This window comes from Pristiophorus japonicus, chromosome 10 (assembly GCF_044704955.1).
Source record: "Pristiophorus japonicus isolate sPriJap1 chromosome 10, sPriJap1.hap1, whole genome shotgun sequence".
NCBI classification, from domain to species: Eukaryota; Metazoa; Chordata; class Chondrichthyes; family Pristiophoridae; genus Pristiophorus; species Pristiophorus japonicus.
The window spans coordinates 100504165-100524090 of NC_091986.1; the positions used below are offsets into that span (position 1 = coordinate 100504165).

The 19926-nt window shown below is 44.3% G+C and overlaps 1 protein-coding gene across 2 annotated transcripts in view; it reads left to right on the top strand.

Annotated features, from left to right (window-relative positions):
- The window catches only part of mtmr2 (myotubularin related protein 2), a 168486-nt gene that overhangs the window by 1327 nt on the left and 147233 nt on the right, over positions 1-19926 (top strand). The gene's annotated exons all lie outside the window — the stretch shown is intronic.

Consider the following 19926-nt stretch of genomic DNA (forward strand, 5'->3'; position numbering starts at 1 on the left):
AGATGAGTGGGGGCGGCGAGAGTGAGTGGGGGCGGCGAGGGTGAGGGGGGGGCAGTGAGAGGGGGGGGCGAGGGGGAGGAGAGGGGGAGGAAGGCGAGGGGGGCGAGAGAGAGAGAGAGATGGCGACGGGGGGTTGGAGAGGGGGAGAGGGGGTGGTGCGTGAGGAGGAGAGGGGGTGGGGCGCGAGAGAGAGAGGGCATGTGGGAGAGAGAGGGCGTGGTGGCGAGGGGGAGATTGAGGGAGAGGGAGGGGGGGAGAGAGAGAGTGAGAGGGGGACGAGAGAGAGAGAGGGGGGTGGTGCGAGGGTGAGAGAGAGAGAGAGGGAGATTGAGAGGGAGGACGAGGGGAGAGAGAGGGAGGGGTGGTGAGGGAGGAGGGGAGAGAGAGGGGGGGCGAGGGGAGAGAGGGAGAGAGAGAGAGAGAGGGGGGGCGAGGTGGAGGGCTAGAGAGAGAGAGGGCGAGATGGGGAGGGGGGGGTAAGAGAGAGAGAGAGAGAGAGAGAGAGAGGGAAGGGGGAGAGAGAGAGAGGAGGAGGGCAAGAGGGAGGGAGGGGAGCGAGAGGAGGAGAGGGAGGGAGGGGGGCGAGAGGGGGAGAGAGAGGGAGGGGGGCGAGAGGGGGAGAGAGAGGGGGGGGGAGAGGGGGGGAGAGAGGGGGAGAGGGGGAGAGAGGGAGGGGGGAGGGGGGAGGGGGGAGAGGGGAGAGGGGGAGAGAGGGAGGGGGGAGAGGGGGAGAGAGGGAGGGGGGCGAGGGGGAGGGGGGGGGAGAGAGAGAGAGAGAGAGAGAGAGAGAGGGGGGGAGAGAGAGAGAGGGCGGAGAGAGAGAGCGAGGGGAGAGCGAGAGGGGGGAGAGTAGGGGAGAGGCGGGCGGGAGGGGAGAAGAGAGAGAGAAAGGGGGCTAAGGGAGGGAGAGAGGGATCGGGAGGGAGAGTGGGCGAAAGAGGGAGAGGAGGAGGGGAGGAGGACGATAGAGAGATAGAGGGGGGGGAAGAGGGAGAAGGAGGGCGAGAGGGAGGGAGGAAGAGGGAAGAGGGAGAGGGAGGGAGGTGGGGTGGGGGGAAGAGCGACAAGGAGAGGGAGAGAAGAGAAAAAGCCGGGGTGATGATGGGGGAATGAACAGCTGATCATATTCTGTTTGAATGTGAACCATGGTCAGGCGTGACTGGCTTCACTTTAAAAGTCGATTTTGATGACTGGCTGTTTTGCCCTACATTTATACTTATTTGTTTGCCTTTTTTGCCCACTTTCTTTCCTCGCTTGAGATGTGGGGACTAATTGTAGCGTTGGTTCTGCTGGCCTGGTTGAGATAAGCTAATTCAAAAGAAAGTAGCAATGAAACCTCGGCCTATCCTGTCTTTTAGGCTCCGCAGCAAACCAGGTGTGTTTATCTACTCTATCATTGGAAGCTTACTGACTTGAAATTGGCCTGGCTAGGTTATGTCGGAATCACAGTAATAATTATCTGATTACCTTTGCGAGTGCATCTGTTGTATATAAACTAACCCATGCAGCTGAAACAGGATTACAAGACAACCTTGGGTTTCAAATAATTCATGAATGTGATATGAATCCTGTGGTTTACTAGCTATGGAAAAAGATGAAGCAATCTCGAGCAAAAAATACTTAATTGGAAGAAAGAAAATTACAATGGGCTGAGAATGGATGTGGCTTGGGTAAATTGGAATCAAAGATAGGCAGGCAAACCTGTAATCGAACAATGGGCGGCCTTTAAAGAGATGGTTTGGGTATAGTCGAATTACATTCCCATGAGGGGGAAAGGTAGGGCGACCAAGCCAGAGCTCCCTGGATGACAATAGATATCGAGAGTAAGATGAAGCAGTAAAACGGGATGTAAGACAGATGTCATATTGAGAATATGTGTGGACCAGGCTGAATATAGAAAGTTCAGAGGGAAAGTTGAAAAGGAAATGTGAGGGGCAAAGAGAGAGTATGAGACTAGATTGGCAGCTAACATAAAAGGGAATGCCAAAATCTTCTATCGGCATATAAATAGTAAACGAGTAGTAAGAGGAGGGATGGGGCCGATTAGGGACCAAAATGGAGACCTACGCTGAGGTACTAAATGAGTACTTTGCATCTGTCTTTACCAAGGAAGAAGAAGCTGCCAAAGTCATAGTGAAAGAGGAGGTAATTGAGATACTGGATGGGATAAAAATTGACGAACTGGAGGTATTAGAAAGGCTGGCTATATTTAAAGTAGATAAGTCACCAGGACCGGATGGGATGCATCCCAGGAAGCTGACGGAAGTAAAGGTGGAAAAAAACGGAGGTACTGGCCGTAATATTCCAATCCTGCTTGGATACAGGGCTGGTGCCAGAGGACTGCAGAATTGTTACATCCTTGTTCAAATAAGGGTGCAAGGATAAACGTAGCAACTACAGGCCAGTCAGTTTATTCTCGGTAGTGGGGAAGCTTTTAGAAACGATAATCTGGGACAAAATTAACAGTCACTTGGACAAGTATGGATTAAGGAAAGCCAGAACGGATTTGTTAAAGGCAAATCGTGTTTAACTAACTTGATTGAGTTTTTGATGAGGTAGCAGAGGGTTGATGAGGGCAATGCGGTTGATGTGTTCATGGAGTTCCAAAAGGCATGTGATAAAGTGCCACATAATAGGCTTGCCAGCAAAGTTTAAGCCCATGGAATAAAAGGGACAGTAGAAGCATGGATATGAAATTGGTTAAGTGATTGGAAATAGAGAGTAGTGGTGACCGGTTGTTTTTCAGACTGGAGGCAGGTATACAGTGGTGTTCCCCAGGGATCGGTACTAGGGCCATGCTTTCCTTGATACAGGTTGAACCTCCCTTATCCAGAACTCCCTTATCAAGAACCACCCCTCGTCCAGAACTATTCCCGGCTGCTCCGACATGAACAAATTGAAGTCCTTCCTCGCTGCCGACACCCGCTATCTCTGGCCTGAATCCGCGATCAACCGCCCCCCTGCCCCCCCCCATGATCTCCCTGCCGCGCTCCCAAGCCAGCCAGCCCCGATATCCCCTTGCTCAGTACCTGTACCATTCAATTTAACTTGACCACCCCTCGTCCGGAAAAATCTCTTCTCCAGACAGGCCAAGTCCCGAGGGTTCCGGATAAGGGAGGATCAACCTGTATATATTAATGACTTAGACTTGGGTGTACAGGGCGCAATTTCAACATTTGCTGATGACACAAGCTTGGAAGTAACTCTATAGTGAACAGTAAGGAGGATAGAGATCGACTTCAAGAAGACAGATAGGCTGGTGGAATGGGTGGACACGTGGCCGATGAAATTTAACAGAAACGTGTGAAGTGATACATTTTGGTAGGAAGAACGAGGAGAGGTAATATGAGCTAAAGGGTACAATTCTAATGGGGGTGCAGGATCAGAGAGACCTGGGGGTATATGTGTACAAATTGTTGAAGGTGGCAGGGCGGGTTGAGAAAGCGATTTTTTTAAAAAGCATACGGAATCCTGGAGTTCATAAATAGAGGCATAGAGTACAAAAGCAAGGATGTTATGATGAACCTTTATAAAACACTGGTCTGACCTCAACTGAAGTAGTGTGTTCAATTCTGGGCACCACACTTTAGGAAGGATGTGAAGGCCTTCGAGAGGGTGCAAAAAAACTTTACAAGAATGGTTCCGGGGATTAGGAACTTCAGTTACATGGATAGACTGGAGAAGCTGGGGTTGTTCTCCTTAGAGCAGAGAAGATTGAGAAGAGATTTGTTAGAGGTGTTCAAAATCATGAGAGGTCTAGACAGAGTAGAGAGAGAGAAACTTCCCATTGGCAGGAGAGTCGAGAACTAGAGGACACAGATTTAAGGTGATTGGCAGAAGAACCAAAGGTGCCACGAGGAAAAACTTTTTTACGCAGTGAGTGGTTAGGATCTGCAATGCACTACCTGAGGGTGGTGGTTGCAGATTCAAAAGGGAATTGGATAAATACCTGAAGGAAAACATTTTGCAGGGCTACGGGGAAAGGGCAGGGAGTGGGACTAACTGAACTGCTCTTGCAGAGAGCAGGCACAGGTTCGATGGGCTGAATGGCCTCCGGTGCTGTAACCATTCCATGATTCTATGATTTTGTTTTTGATGTACATATTGAATGCAGTTGATAGTTGTATGTATCTGACTTGATATTTTACATAGAATAACCGTTGTGTTGAAATGTGTTAGTTATTTTTAACGCGTGGGGAAAGATCAGATATGAATCCACGTGCAAGAAGTTGAAGCAGTTTCAATGTCATCTTCATCACAAGATGGTGCTCGAGCCTGTAATTTGCTCCTGACTCTCATAGCTTTATGTAATGCACGGTAGCATTTCGTATTTAGAATTGGTTAATGTGTTGACTATTCGCAATGTCTTTTTGAAGACAGTAGTAGGCTTTATATTGTGTGTGAGGCATTTTTATCAGTTTTGGTGACATCTGAAATACCTTTTATATCGCCTGATATAACTGGCATGGTCAATGTTGAAAACATTTTATTCGGTTACTAGAATATAAAAGCAACAATTGGCTGTATCTGCACAGCTCTTGATCACATGCCTTCAACTGATCACATGCCTTCGAGATGTTTGTAATACAGGTACAATGTCCCGGATACTGCAACCTCTGGGCCGAGGCCGTGCAGGTTTTTATATTTTTCCTGATTTCAGAGAAGAAAATCTGATGTCCCAAATCCAGCAACCTCCGAGGCTGTGTCCGGTTTTTGGACAATAATTCCAGATTCTGGACGACTCCATCTGCAATGTGCTGTTCTTTTTATAAAAAACAAATCAATAAATAAATAATGTCAGGTTTTTGGACAATTCCGGTTTTCGGAATTCCGGATTCGGGACATTGTACCTGCACTACCATTTAGAGCTCTGCTTTTCATCATACTGTTTTACCAACAAACACACAAAAAGGTTATAAAGTACACGTGCATACGCTGTGAGAATGAGTACTGAGATCACAAACCAAACAATGGTGTCTATTACTCATTTTTAATTACTAATCAGAAATGCAGTTAGCCGCATCTGGATTCCCAATGAGCCACATGTGGCTAGTTGTTAATATATTGGACAACACTACTGTAAAATGTTACTGTATATAGCTTTTGTTCTGATTGTGCGACGTTCCTATTTATTTAACAAGGTGTAATTTGAAAATGCAGCATTGAAAGAACTATTAAAGTTATGTCTTGCTGGACTAATTGCAGCTAAAAGAAATGAGCCCCAGTTTTGTGTGTAAAGTTTTCATTAAACCAATTAACTATAAAGTTCCATTTTTTTTGTAGGTCTACTTTTCCTCATTGCATGTAATTGCATTTCTAATACCGTTTTTCTCTGCCCTTTCTAGTGGTGCTGATATAGTTCTTTTTAGCAGTGTTGAGACAGTGTGCGAATAGTGTCAGCTTTTCTCAGTAACGCTATTTCCTTTTGAGTCAGAAGATTGTGGGTTGAATTCCTACTTCAGAACTTGAGCACAAAATCTATTCTGAGCACTCCAGAATGAATATTGCATTATCAGGGGTGCTGTTTTTTTTTTGTTCAGAAATTAAACCGAGTTTAAAAGTCTCTTGGTTCGGGTAGAAGTTAACATAATCATTAGCAGCAGGTGTCGGCCATACGGCCCCTCGAGCCTGCTCCGCCATTCAATAAGGTCATGGCTGATCTTTGACCTCAACTCCACTTTCCTGTCCTATCCTCATGTCTCTTGCTTCCTCGAGTCCAAAAATCTATCCGTCACAGCCTTGAATATACTCGCATCCACAGCACTTTGGGGCACAGAATTCCAAAGATTCGCAACCCTCAACGAAGAAATTATTCCACATCTCGGTCTTAAATGGCCAACCTCTTACCCTGAGACAATACCCCCTACTTCTCGACACTCCAGCCAGCGGAAGCAATCCCTCAGCCTCTACCCTGTCAATCCCTCTCAGAATCTTGTATGTTTCAGTGAGATCATCTCTTCTAAACTCTAGAGAGTATAGGCCCAATCTACTCAATCTCTCTCCTCATAGTGTTAATACGGATTCTTTTTCCCTCAATCCGTTTCAGCGAATACACTGACGCAAACACCTCCTTGCCTTTTCTGTAAAAGACCTTTATTGAAGATTCTCCGACCGGGACTTGTCAAGACAAAGGAACACTCAATCAGAGCCTGTTTACCTTCCTCTGGACAAGCCCCATTACAGCGCGAAAGCACAGTAGTTATACATTTTCAAAACATAACACATTTGATTAGCACTTGGTCTATCCACTCCCTTTCTTCCTCCCCCCCCCCCCCCCCCCCGAGTATGTCCAATGGCAGGCGAGGAGGTCTCCTAATTAGAGCTGGCCCCGAGGTCAGCTTGTTTATAGCCTCATTAAATTCTTCTTCCTTATCAGTAAAACCTATTTCCCTCCTATCAGTAAAAAGCATTACGTTACCCTCTCCTATCCGTGATTGCCTTTTCTTTCCCGTGACCTGTGTTTAACCTCAACTCTCAGTAACCCCTTTTTTTTCTGTTGATTCTGCAATTGTCAGCATCTTGACACTTCTTTAGCTATTTTCCCATGATTCCCTATCTCCATCCCTCTGCCACATTCATAATCCTTCTGCACACATTCTCATTCCCCCCTTTTATCATTCCATGATAACCCTGGTGACTATTCCAGGAGCATCGCATTCAGCCGTTCGCACTCTGTTTCCTGGTCCTCCTTGTTGTCTGTGAGTCCGCCTCGAGCCTCTTCGCACGGTCTTATCAATGTCTGTTTAGGTTCTCACATCGTATCCTGTCGGAATATTATTGAATTGATAACTTCTGGAGCCTTGGTACAAGGCCAAAGAGAGACCTTTTACCTCCTTATGGGCCAGTGCAGGAACCAGCACTTTAACCCTTGTCTCGCTGATACCCCAATGCCAAATTTCTCTTACAATTCCCCCCTTTTGGCCCTTGGCTATACGCCAAGCTGGCCATATTTCCCAATAACTATCTCCCTGTAGGCAAGTTCCAGATAGGTTCGTTCACCTGGGTGGCCATCTCCCAAGCTTCGGGACCTCCTGAAATCCTCCCACAGAGTTATATAAGGTAAGTCCTTCCTGTAGGACTGCTTAAATTTTCATCCCTTATGGCCTTAATCATAATGAGTGCCCTGACTTATCGTTTGGCCTGTTTAATTCGTGCACGTTAATCCCATCATGACCATCAGAACCAGACCCTGTATTACTACACGTACATGTGATATTATTCTTATCCATGGGTGAATTTGAATATTAAGTCCAATGTCCCACAGCTTTGAGTACCAGGGCTGATCAGCCAGCATTGCGTTAGTGTCTCTCTGTAAGTTGTCTATTTCTTCCATCAGCCGGACATACTGTCGTCTTTGATCCTGGATTCCTTGCACCAAACGTAATTGTTCCTCATTTAGTTCCGGTATCTGTTTGCCTTGCTGTTCCCATACCGCCTCTTCGTACCCTTCTCGGAGGGTATCCGTGGATGATTTCCGTTGTCTCGGGATATATGTGGTATCCATTTACATCTATTTTTCCCATGGGCCTGAAACAGAAGTTAGGTTTGGTGATGACACGGGGTGACTCCTCCCCTGGTCTTAATCGTCGGGTTGGCTGCTCCTGTGCTCCATTCCCTTGTGGAGCAGCGATTGTTTCGGAATCGTGTTTGAGAGGAGTGATACTCAGCATGCATCCGTTTGTTTGGTGGAATCTGCAATCATCATTCGTCATTCGTGGCGTACCTCGACATAAAACCACTAGGTTAACTTTATAGCAGTCAGTTATGTCAATGCCTTTGGTACTATTGTTAATTTTAACCACCCGTCTGGCAGGCTGATGGTAACGTAACCGAGTTTGGTTTCTCACTTCACCAATATTATCGATCTGATATAAGGGGTCTCCCTTTGTTACATCATACTGTGGTATGGACAACATAAATCCGATCATATTCACCCGCCCAGTAATACATTTGAATTTTGGCACCCATGCGTGACTATTCCTTCGTACCTCGCATGTGTTATTCATTTTTTTTTACCTGGAGTCCAATTGTTAAGTATGCTGTTCGGAATCCAATCTGGTATGTCTCCATTCTGGAGTTGCTCCAAATTATGTTGTACCTCATTTAATATCCAGGCCCCATACCCGGAGCAAACTATCTCAGCCAGTAATTGTTTACTTCTATCTTTCCCCATTGCGTGGATCAATTTTATTGTCTTGGCATTTCGGCAATGTATGGACCACTTGTAACAGTTCCCCTTCCGCGCCATCTCCCAACCGCGCATGTAGGGCTTGGTTATCCAAGTCCCTCCCCACTAAACCACTCAAGACTACGCCATTAAGTTGTTAACTCGGTCATATATTGCATACAGGCCTATGGAATTCATCGTCGTAACCTCTGCCGCATAACCCGTGCCTAGTGTTTCCAGTATTCCCCTTTTTGTTCGACCTTGCCCGGTTCCATTTCTGACATTAAATCTCAGGGTAGTGGGTTCCGGGCCTTTGAGGATCCATTGTACCAGGTTCTGGTATAGACTTATAATTTCATTTCCACAGAAGCCAGGAAAAATGATATCCATTAGGTTTAGGATAAGTAGTCGCTGACGCGCCCCAAATTATATCCTTTCTTTAGATTCTTTTATTACTAGCCCCCCTTTGGCTCCAGTTTTTATGGACTGGCTTATGGGGGGGGACTTGCATGGTTGTGCTGGGAAGAGTTGTTGTCCCCAGGGTGGTTGTTGGGGCAGTGGTAGGGCTTCACACTCTATCCACCCCCCTTTTTAGGTTATATTCCTTCGTGTTTGCGCTGCGCATGATCAATACCGGCTTCTCCGTGTTATAACCGTGTCACGTTTCAGGACATACACCTTATATTCCAGAGACCTCCCTTGGTCTTTATTTTATCCCACTGGCCAGTTTTCCTAAACATCCTGGGGTCCTACCCCCCTTTTTGCTCCATTCTGCTCCCACCCTTCTGTACTTGCGGGTGGATTTAGCTGCTTGTTTGCAGCTTCGTCCGCCCAGGCATGAGCTTCTCGAACTGAAATTCCATCCAGTTGGATTTTTGCGCCCTTCCCCTTTTGGTCCTATGAACTTGCTCCTGTCCTCGGAATCTACTGGCGCCCATAGCATCGGCAGCCTGCTGCATTACAACCTTACTTAATACACTATACATAGCCATGCGTTAAAATAAGTTCTGTCCTTGCTCCAGTCCTTGGCTGCTGGGATGCATATTTCGGCAGTCAAATTAAACAAAGCTAGTTCATGTAGTTGTGTCTTTCCTGCGTGTGCTATATCTCTCGTAGTCCATCTGTATTATCCAGTGCTTGCGTGGGTCTTAAGGTTCCCAGTATCCTGGGTCTCCAGAGTCGAAGTAGCCGCTGCGGTCCCATCTCGGTGAGAGTTTTATCTGCAAGTTTTAAACAGTTAGCCTGGTCGTCGCCAGGTGTTAGGTTCTGGTCTACTCATCTTTTATCCATGCGTGTTGCGGTCACTCTGAAATCGGAGGTAAAGTTAGGTTGGGTTTAGAGACTACACTTACCCACCGTGGGGTACATTGGCTCTATTGCCATAGGTGATGGTGCTATGGCTGCGAACTGCACTATCCGTCTGGCCCCGTTTAAAAAAAAAAAAAAATCTCTTCCAGCTTATTTATCTTAGCTTTTAACTCTTGAATTTGTTTTGTTTGAGTATCTTTCTTTTATTTGTTTCAGGCGAGTATTATTACATAGGCTGTAAATGTGGATTCTTTTCCCTCAATCTGGTTCAGCGAATTCACTGAGTCGAACAACGTTGCTGCTTATAACAAAGCAGACTTTATTCTTTTGTTTCACCGGCTGGGACTTATCAGAAAGAAGGAATGCTCTCCCTATAGAGTGCACCCATTTCCTACGGACAAGTGCCGTTGCAATGTAAAGGCGCAACGGTTATACATTTTCAGTACAAGATACAATTAGAGTGACATTCAGTTCAGCCTATCCCCTTTGATCCCTCCTTCCCTTTGTCCACTCATGAGCCGACATCTGTATGGGCTGTTTTTACACAAAGGAGCCTTTCAGAGTCTTTCTCACCCTATATTGTTTCAAGTTTACTGGTGTGACTTAGCAAGACCTTGGAGTTAGTCTGTTAGTTGTGTCAATGTTGTAACATTTGCAGTCTGAGATTCTTAAGGCTATTCCTCCATGAATCCTTTGTTCAATTTCACTTTTTCTATACATTTTCCAACATTCTCAACTTCAATGTCTGTATACATTCTCATTCCCCCCTTTTATCATTCCATGATAACCCTTGGGATTATTCTAGGAGTATCGCATTCAGCCGTTCACACTCTCTTTCCTGATCCTCCTTGTCGAGTAGGTCTTTAGTTTGCTGGATCATGGCCACAAGAGGGTTTGCTAACCTTGTCATCATGACTTTACAACAAAGGTTAAAGCAACCAACAATCAAGCAACAGGTAATTATTACTACGATGAGAATAATTGCCCCATGCATTAGATAGGATCCCCAGGATCCACCCAATAGCCAATCAAACCAGCTAGATCCTCCTGCTGGCGTGGATAACTTCTTCACCTCCCTTCTTATGTGATCAGCGAGATTGGTTATGTTTTCTGAATTATCGGGGATGTAAGTGCAACATTCAGATCCTATCAGGGCACACGTTCCCTCTTTCTCAGCTAACAGATAATCGAGGGCCATTCGGTTTTGTAATGCTACGGTCCGCATTGCTACCATTTCGGCCGTGATGTCCTCCAGAGCTTCAGCAGTATAGTTAGCTATCTGTTCCAATACCCTCTCTAGGTTCTGTACTTCATCCATGGTGCGTCCTATCCCGAATGGGAACATCATGACCCCAAAGAACCTTTCGGCGGGGGTGAGGGCTCGCCTGTGTCGGCTGGAGGCATGTGCTTCCGCCAGGGTACGTGTTTGCCACACAAATGGCACCACATATCCCTGATAGCAGGACCCTGTCCATTGCCTAGCCAACCAGGGATATGCCTTATGCCCGCACACACAATACGTGCCGTTATACGCTGCCTTTTGATATATTGTTTCGGGGTCCCAAGACTGGGCCCACAGACCTCCACCTGTTTTATTCGGAAGGTGAGAGAGGATAGTGACTCGTGCACTTGTTGTGATGTTGAGACTGTGTGGGCAATTGCTGTACCCTATGATATGTCCCTTGCTACTGGTGTTAAACATATGTTCCCGGTTGGCCTCCCGATCCCCGAGGTATTGGTCAGGGCTAAGAATGGGGGTTCCTTTTTACGGTCGTAGGGTGGTTGGTACCATCCCTGAAACGTTTGACTAATGGGGTACCCAGCACTCTCCCACTTAGTGACGTCCCCGTGGTTGTCCACACGGTAACGGTATGATGCTCCTCCTGCCCTCCGTGATCCCTCTGACGATACCTGTTAGATTGCAATCTTTGAAAGCAAGAGGGATACGTGAGAAGCAAGTATCGTTATTATCTCTTTCACAGTTGGGGGAAAGCTCCGAAGGGCAGGCTGCCTCGCAGCTGAAAGTCTGGTTGCTCCCAGACCAACATCTTGACCCGCCTTTCATCTTTCGTATTGGCCCCCCTCCTCTCATGCTAGTCTGGCTCAGAAGCCACTTGACAGTCTCAGGGTCAGTGGAATGGGGCGCAAAGGAATTCCCCCTTTGGAATGCATAGGGATATATGAGCACACCTAGAAAAGTTCCCATTTTGCGCATAAACATAAGACATGTACAAAAAGGTGTTTACATGGAGCTCTCGCTTCAGTCTCCCCTCCCATGTGCCGCACCTGTCGTACACCAACGCTATTATACAGACTGGCACACAGACACAGTTTCATCTTATCGCTCTAGGTTAACAATTACTCGGGAACAAAATGTTTCTTGTAGCGTCTCTATGGACAAGGATAAATAGTCCGAATATTTTGCTGATTCAAAGAGTTCGGTTTTCTCGCCTCTCTTCTCAAGTCACCGTCGGTGTAGCTGGTTGTCTATCACTACGGGTAGGAGTTCAAACTGGTCTCCTCGGGACCCACTCAGTTAGTCAGGACGCTCCTAGGAAGGACCTTGTTCAGCTATGGAGAAGAGGAAGTCTGGAACAGAAACAGGAGTTAGAATAACCAGTAAAATAGGTTTGTTAGAGGGTGGTGAGCTTGCAGTGGTGCAGGTGAACCCAGGCACTTCTCCCCTCAACCTTAGCTGCAGTGGGGGTAGTAAGTAGCACCTGAAAAGGCCCCTCCCATCGTGACTCCAATCCCTTCCGAATCCATCAGGACATACTTCCCTGGTGCCACGAGGGACGATTCGGGTAAAACTGGGAGGTCGAGGTGAGCATCTTGAACCTGGTTGTGGGCTATTTGCAGAGCCTGAGTCAGAGAAAGAACATAGGTGGTCATTTCCTCAGTCATGTGGTGGAACTGGACAGTGGAGGGGACATTCTGATTCCAGGGGGTCCTAAGGGGCCTACCATAAATGACCTCAGCGGGGGTCAGTCTAGCCTTACCGGTGGGAGTAGTTCGGATCTGGAATAGGGCTATAGGAAGGAGTTTGAGCCAATTGAGTCCGGTTGATGCTACTAGTTTTGCAAGCTTGGTTTTAAGAGTTTGATTAGTCCCGCAGCTTGGGGTCGGTAGGCACAATGCAGCTGCTGGTTAATGCGCATCTGGGAACAGAATTCTTTGTTAATTTGGCCAGTAAAGTGAGGGCCATTATCGGAACTCAGTCGAGCTGGGATACCATATCTAGGGACAATTTCCCTCATTAACACCTTAACAACAGTTTGAGCCTTATTGTCCAGGGTAGGGTAGGCTTCGATCCATTTGCGAAACACATCTACTATTACTAACATATTTGTAACACTGAACTCTTTGCAACTCAATGTAGTCCAACTGCAATGTCTCAAAGGGACCTTTGGGGTAAGACGCCCCTACCCGATCACAAGGGACTCCCTTCCCTGGATTATGCTGTTGGCAAACAAGGCAGCGACTACTGATGTTCTGGGCCAGCGCCTGGAGTCTAGGGTGCCACCAAGTGGCCAAAAGTGTGTCACTTGTTGTCCTTGCTCCACAATGAGTAGCAAAGTACATACATTCAATAACCCATAGGGCCAACTCGTCAGACATGCAAGTCTGTTCCGCGGGAATGGTCCAGAGTTTAGAAACATTGTCATAAGTACATCCATAATTTTTCCACAACAGTTTATCTTTTTCAGGAGCGTCCTCCTGTGCTTTAATGACATCTTGGATGGTTGGCATTGGTTTTTCCGAGGCTAACTTATCCTTTGCAGGATTTTTAGTCTGACTCATCTTTTATCCATGCATGTCGAGGTCACTCCGTGAAATCGGAGGTCAGGGTTAGGTTGGGTTTATGGATTCCCCACCGTGGGGTACATTGGCTCTTTTGCCACAGGTGATGGTGCTATGGCTGTGCACTGTACTATCTGTATCTATCTGGTCCCGTTTTTTAAATCTCTTTCAGCTTATTTATCTTAGCCTTTTAACTCTTCAATTTGTTTTGTTTGAGTATCTATTTCTTTATTGTATCAGGCAAGTATTATTACATAAGCTAGTTCTGTTTTTATTTTTATTCTGACTATCGCACCATTTCCTCTGTTAGGTGAGTCTTTTTTCTATTAAGAAATCCAAATTAATAGTGTTCAGTATAAAACGGCTGTCAATGGAAAGGGTTAACTCCTTTACAGGTTTGTAAGAAGACCTGATGTCATTACGTGACTTCACGTAATCATCTGAAAAAAAAAGTCTTCTCATCAGGAAAGGCAGCATTTAGATTAAACTCCAATTTATTTTAACTTCCAATTCAAGTACTTGCCAAAGATTTTTTTTGATTTAAAACTAGACCACACATTTTTAATAGCTATTTGTTTACTGAAATTCAATGTTGTCATCAGCCTCGGTCAATGCAAAGCCAACCATTTGACTACGTAGTCGGTCAATACCTTTCTCAGAGCTCCCAGTGGAACTCTTAGTACGTTTTTCGTGCGCGCACTCTTTAAGACGTCTACGGTTTTAACATGTCCTCCTTCCATTAATGAGAGCTCTAATTTAGTGGCGTTCTCCTGCCAACTCGACAGAAGTGATGCATCTTTTCAAACTGCAGTGGAACTTTCTCATAATTTAAAATCTCAGAACATTTTTTTTCCTTTCAGCACCTATTTAGTACGTTACGTTTTTTTTAAAAGATCTCCTTTCTTCAAATTAGGTTTTGTATTTTATACAGAGGGCTCGGGTCTCGGTAAAAATCTCAGGCAATCGAAGACACTTTTTCTTTCAAATTCGTTCAGTTTGTTTTCTTTCAAGGTTGCGTCTTTTTTTCCCTGACTTTTCCATAACTAGAGGGGAGTCTAGCACGTAGGCTGAGGGCTGCTTTTTGTTATCTCAATTGTTCCAGCCTCAAGGTCGTGTTATACTGTCTCTTCTAAACTGCAGATTTAATATAATAATTTTTTGAATCCACCTCAGTATTTTGCTGTGCCTTCTCTGAATATCTCAAAATCCCAATTCAAACTTTGTAATTTCAATCTTTAGTTAAAACTTTTTTTGAGCTTAGAAGCTTTTTTTAAAAGGCATTCTTTATCTCATTCCGAGACTAAATTTATGTCTTTCAACCCAATGTAATCAATCATTGCATGTTTTCTTTCGACAAGTAAGTGAGTCTGTCAAATAAATTCTTTTTTTTCAACCACCGGGACCATGTATTTCTTATCTTTTACTCAACAAACCTATCCTTTGTGCATTTCCTAGCTCCGTAACTTATCATCCGAATATATGTAATTCAATAAGGTTCACACTCTTAAACTTCCCACATACAGGACAACACTACGAAGGGTTAAAAAAACTTTCACTCTGTTTGAAAAAGTGGGTGGAGCTAAAACAAACCACAACTCCCCGGTTTCCCAAACAGGCTTTCTTATCCACGGTCAAAATCACACAAGCACTTCTCATTTAAAACAGACGTTCACAAAAGTCTCTCTTCTTTCCTATTAATCACACAAGTACTAAATCACACAAGTACTTCTCATTCAAAACAGATGTTCACAAAAGTCTCTCTTCTTTCCTATTAATTGTTTTGGCCGGCTCTATTTTTGGATCCATGACCTTTCAGGAAATTCGTAGTTTTATCTAAATTACCCATCCTCGCGTCGCCCCGCGTAGGATCAGGGTCCTAATTAGTTCCGATTGTCCCCGCGTTGCCCCGCGGTGGTTTAAGTTATCTTATCCAGAGCCTAGGCGGACCAAGTGATATACAAGATCGACGCCGTACCTGAAATAAGTACAATTTTAAATTTACACAGTCCCGTGTCGCCCCGCGGCTTAATTTTACGTAATTCCCTAACATCCGCGTCCCCCACGCAGTTCGCGCGATTGTCTATCCCTCCGAGTCGCTGCCCGGTTCGCGTCGCCGCGCGATTAGCCTTACTTAATTTGTTCTAGGTTCCAGATTTAACTATTCTAACTTATCCTTCAGAGTCGCCGCCCGGTTCGCGTCGCCGCGCGATTTACCTATCCTTCCCTATTCTAAGTTTAGAAGGTATTCGCCAGATTGTCCTGGATCTCGTTCAGATGCTACCTGAGAACCAGCGAGTGGCCAAACTTTCCTCAGACTTTTGAAACCGAAGGAAACTGGAGCGGTATTTAAATTATACTCACTCCAGCGGCCACTTTCCTCTCATCTCGTCCAAGGCTAGTCTGGCTCTTAATTCGCAAGTTTTCGGCAGTCGTCTGTTGAGGTCCCACTTCTGACACCAAATGTAAATGTGGATTCTTTTCCCTCAATCTGGTTCAGCGAATTCACTGAGTCGAACACCGTTGCCGCTTATAACAAAGCAGACTTTATTCTTTTGTTTCACCGGCCGGGACTTATCAGAAAGAAGGAATGCCCTCCCTATAGAGTGCACCCACTTCCTACGGACAAGTGCCGTTACAATGTAAAGGCGCAACGGTTATACATTTTCAGTACAAGATACAATTAGAGTGACATTCAGTTCAACCTATCCCCTTTGATCCCTCCTTCCCTTTGTCCACTCATGGGCCGACATCTGTATGGGCTGTTTTTACACAAAGGAGCCTTTCAGAGTCTTTCTCACCCTATATTGTTTCAAGTTTACTGGTGTGACTTAGCAAGACCTTGGAGTTAGTCTGTTAGTTGTGTCAATGTTGTAACATTTGCAGTCTGAGATTCTTAAGGCTATTCCTCCATGAATCCTTTGTTCAATTTCACTTTTTCTATACATTTTCCAACATTCTCAACTTCAATGTCTGTATACATTCTCAGGCTAGTTCTGTTTTTATTTTTATTCTGACTATCGCACCATTTCCTCTGTTAGGTGATTCTTTTTTATTCTATTAAGAAATCCAAATTAATAATGTCCAGTATAAAACAGCTGTCAATGGAAAGGGTTAACTCCTTTACAGGTTTGTAAGAAAGCCTGATGTCGTTACGTGACTTCACGTAATCATCCGAAAAATTCTTTTTTTTTAAGTCTTTGTGCCTTCAAAACTGCTTAGAAATTAGGAATCTGTTAAAAAAGCAGAAATCATAATAAAATCTTCTCATCAGGAAAGATGGCATTTTAGAGTAAACTCCAATGTTTTCTTAACTTCTTAACTTCTAATTGCCAAAGATTTTTTTTTTGATTGATTTAAAACGAGACCACACATTTTTAATAGCTATTTTGTTTACTGAAATCCAATTTTCACACACGCTGTGTACATTCTAACATTTCGTTTTATTTTACGGTCCTGTTCACTGGGCAATCTTGTGTTTTTTTTTTTCTCTCTCAGCACAAAATCTAAACATCCGTGCCAGTTCCATTTTCTATAAGAATTTAAAAATTCAGTAAGATTCTCTAATTCCCAGTTTTTTCTGTGCTGAGTTAACATAGCTTAGATCTTTTTTCCTCGTTATTTTCAAAACCCTCCTGCTTGTTTAGACTGTTCGGGACTTTTCTTGATAAACAATGTCCATTTTGGAAATCTTTCAAACTGCAGTGAAACTTTCTCGTAATTTAAAATCATTATCAGTGTCTTTTACTACTTCAAATTCTTTTTTTTTCCCCCAATTAAACCAATATCTTTTTCACAGCCGATATCAACTAGTATTTAGTAAGTTATGTCTTTTTCCATCACCTAATTAGTGCGTTACGTCTTTTTTCCAGATCACCTTTCTTCAAATTAGGTTTTGTATTTTACACGGAGGGCTCGTGTCTCTGTAAATTTGTTAATTTAAAATCATCAGACAATCGAAGACACTTTTCCTTTCAAATTGTTCAATTTGTTTTCTTTCAAAGTTGCGTCTTTATCTTTTTTCTTTTCTCCATAACTAGAACGGAGTCTGGCACGTAGGCTTTGAGGGCTGCTTTTCGTTATCTCAAAATGTTCCAGTTTCAAGGTCGTTAAAATTCAAATTTTGTAATTTCAATCTTTATTTAAAACTCTTTTTTTTGAGCTAGAACCTTTTATAAAAGGCATTCTTTATCTCATTCCGAGACTAAATTTATGTCTTTCAACCCAATGTAATCAATCCTTTGTGCATTTCCTAGCTCCGTAACTTATCATCCGAATAAATCCACATCTGCGTTTCTAACTTAAAATGTCTTAAAACTTCCCACATACAGAACAACACTACAAAGGGTTGAAAAAACTTTCACTCTGTTTGGAGAAGTGGGTGGAGCTAAAATTAACAGACAGCTGCAGCACTCTTCCAAACAGGCTTTTAAAAACATGAAACCATAAAAATTCATTCCGCTGTCAAAAAATCACACAAGGACTCTCACTCAACGACAGACATTCACAAAAGTCTCTCTTCATTCAACAAAGCTTATTAATTAATTTTTTTCTTTGGCCGGCTCTATTTTTGGATCTATGATTGCCCATTCCCGCGTCGCCCCGCGGTAAAGAAATATTTTATCCTTACACAATTCCTTTTATCCTTACACAATTCTTCGTGTCGCCCCGCGATTTAGTTTAACACAATTCCTCGCGTCGCCCCGCGATTTAGTTTTACACAATTCCTCGCGTCGCCCCGCGATTTAGATTTACACAATTTAGTTTTACATAATTTCCCTTTCCCTCCGTGTCGCCCCGCGGTGTTCCTATTCGCGTTGCCCCGCGATAGTCTATTTCCCTTTTCCCTCCGCGTCGCCCCGCGGTGTTCCTATTCGCGTCGCCCCGCGATTTCCTAAGTTAAAAGGTATTCGCCAGATTGACCTGGATCTCGTTCGGACGCTACCTGAGAAACAGCGAGTGGCAAAACTTTCTTCTGACTTTTGGGACTGGAGGGAACCGAAGTGGTATTTAAAAAGTACTCACTCCTGTGGCCATTTTCCTCCCGTCTCGTCCGAGGCTAGTTCGGCTCTTAATTCGCAAGCTTTCGGCAGTCGTCCGTTGAGATCCCACTTCTGACACCAAATGTTAATACGGATTCTTTTTCCCTCAATCTGTTTCAGCGAATACACTGACACGAACACCTTCTTGCCTTTTCTGTAAAAGACCTTTATTGAAGATTCTCCGCCGGGACTTGTCAAGACAAAGGAGCACTCTCAATCAGAGCCTGTTTACCTTCCTCTGGACAAGCCCCTTTACAGTGTGAAAAGCACAGTAGTTATACATTTTCAAAACATAACACATTTAATTAGCACTTGGTCTATCCACTCCCTTTCTTCCTCCCCCCCCTGAGTATGTCCAATGGCAGGCGAGGAGGTCTCCTAATTAGAGCTGGCCTCGAGGTCAGCTTGTTTATAGCCTCATTAAATTCTTCTTCCTTATCAGTAAAACCTATTTCCCTCCTATCAGTAAAAAGCATTACGTTACCCTCTCCTATCCGTGATTGCCTTTTCTTTCCCGTGACCCATGTTTAACCTCAACTCTCAGTAATCCCTTTTTTTTTCCTGTTGATTCTGCAATTGTCAGCATCTTGACACTTCTTTAGCTATTTTCCCATGATTCCCTACCTCCATCCCTCTGCCACATTCATAATCCTTCTGCACACATTCACAATAGGACAACCCTCTCATCCCAGGGATCAATCTAGTAAACCTTCGTTGCACCACCTTTAAGGCAAGTATATCCTTCCTTAAATGAGGAGATCAAAACTGTGCACAGTACTCCAGGTGTGGTCTTGCCAGAGCCATGTACAATTGTAGCAATACTTCCTTACTCTTGTACTCCAATCCTCTAGCAATAAAGGTCAACATGCCATTTGTCTTCCTAATTGCTTGCGGTGCTGCATGCTAACTCTGTTTCTTGTACTAGGCCACCCAAATCTCTCACGGCACTAATATTTAATAGTTTGGTCCCTTCATCTAAGTCATTAATATAGATTGTAATTAGCTGGGGCCCAAGTACTGATCCTTGCGGCACCCCACTAGTTACAGCCTGCCAACCTGAAAATGACCCGCTTATCCCTACTCTCTGTTTTGCCAGTTAATCAATCCTTTATCCATGCTCATACCTTACCCCCAACCCCATGAGCCCTTATCTTGCGTAACAACACTCTTATGAGGCACCTTATCGAATGCCTTTTGGAAATCCAAATATACTACATAACGATAGGAAGAGGGAATTCTCCTCGTGTCTTAATTAACATAGCTCCGTCAACCAACATCACCAATAAAAGAATGAATAATTTATCTGTGATGTTTGTGGGATCTTGCTGTTACTGATGTGTTTGCCTTTGTAAGTCATTGCCTTTCAAAGTAAGTCATTGTATGTGAAGCACTTTGAGATACTTTGGAGAGGTGTGGTAAGTGCTTAAACAAAATCATTACATTCTGTTGCTGTAGCTCCAGTAAGAGCTCACATCTCCAGTTGTCTGCCTTGATGAAGACTGAAGCATTCCCTGTGATTATATTGCTGAAGTAATTTTATGTCCCCATAACGCTGAAGTAATTTTATGTCCCCATAACAAAGCATGGCATTTGAAATTATACTTGCATGAC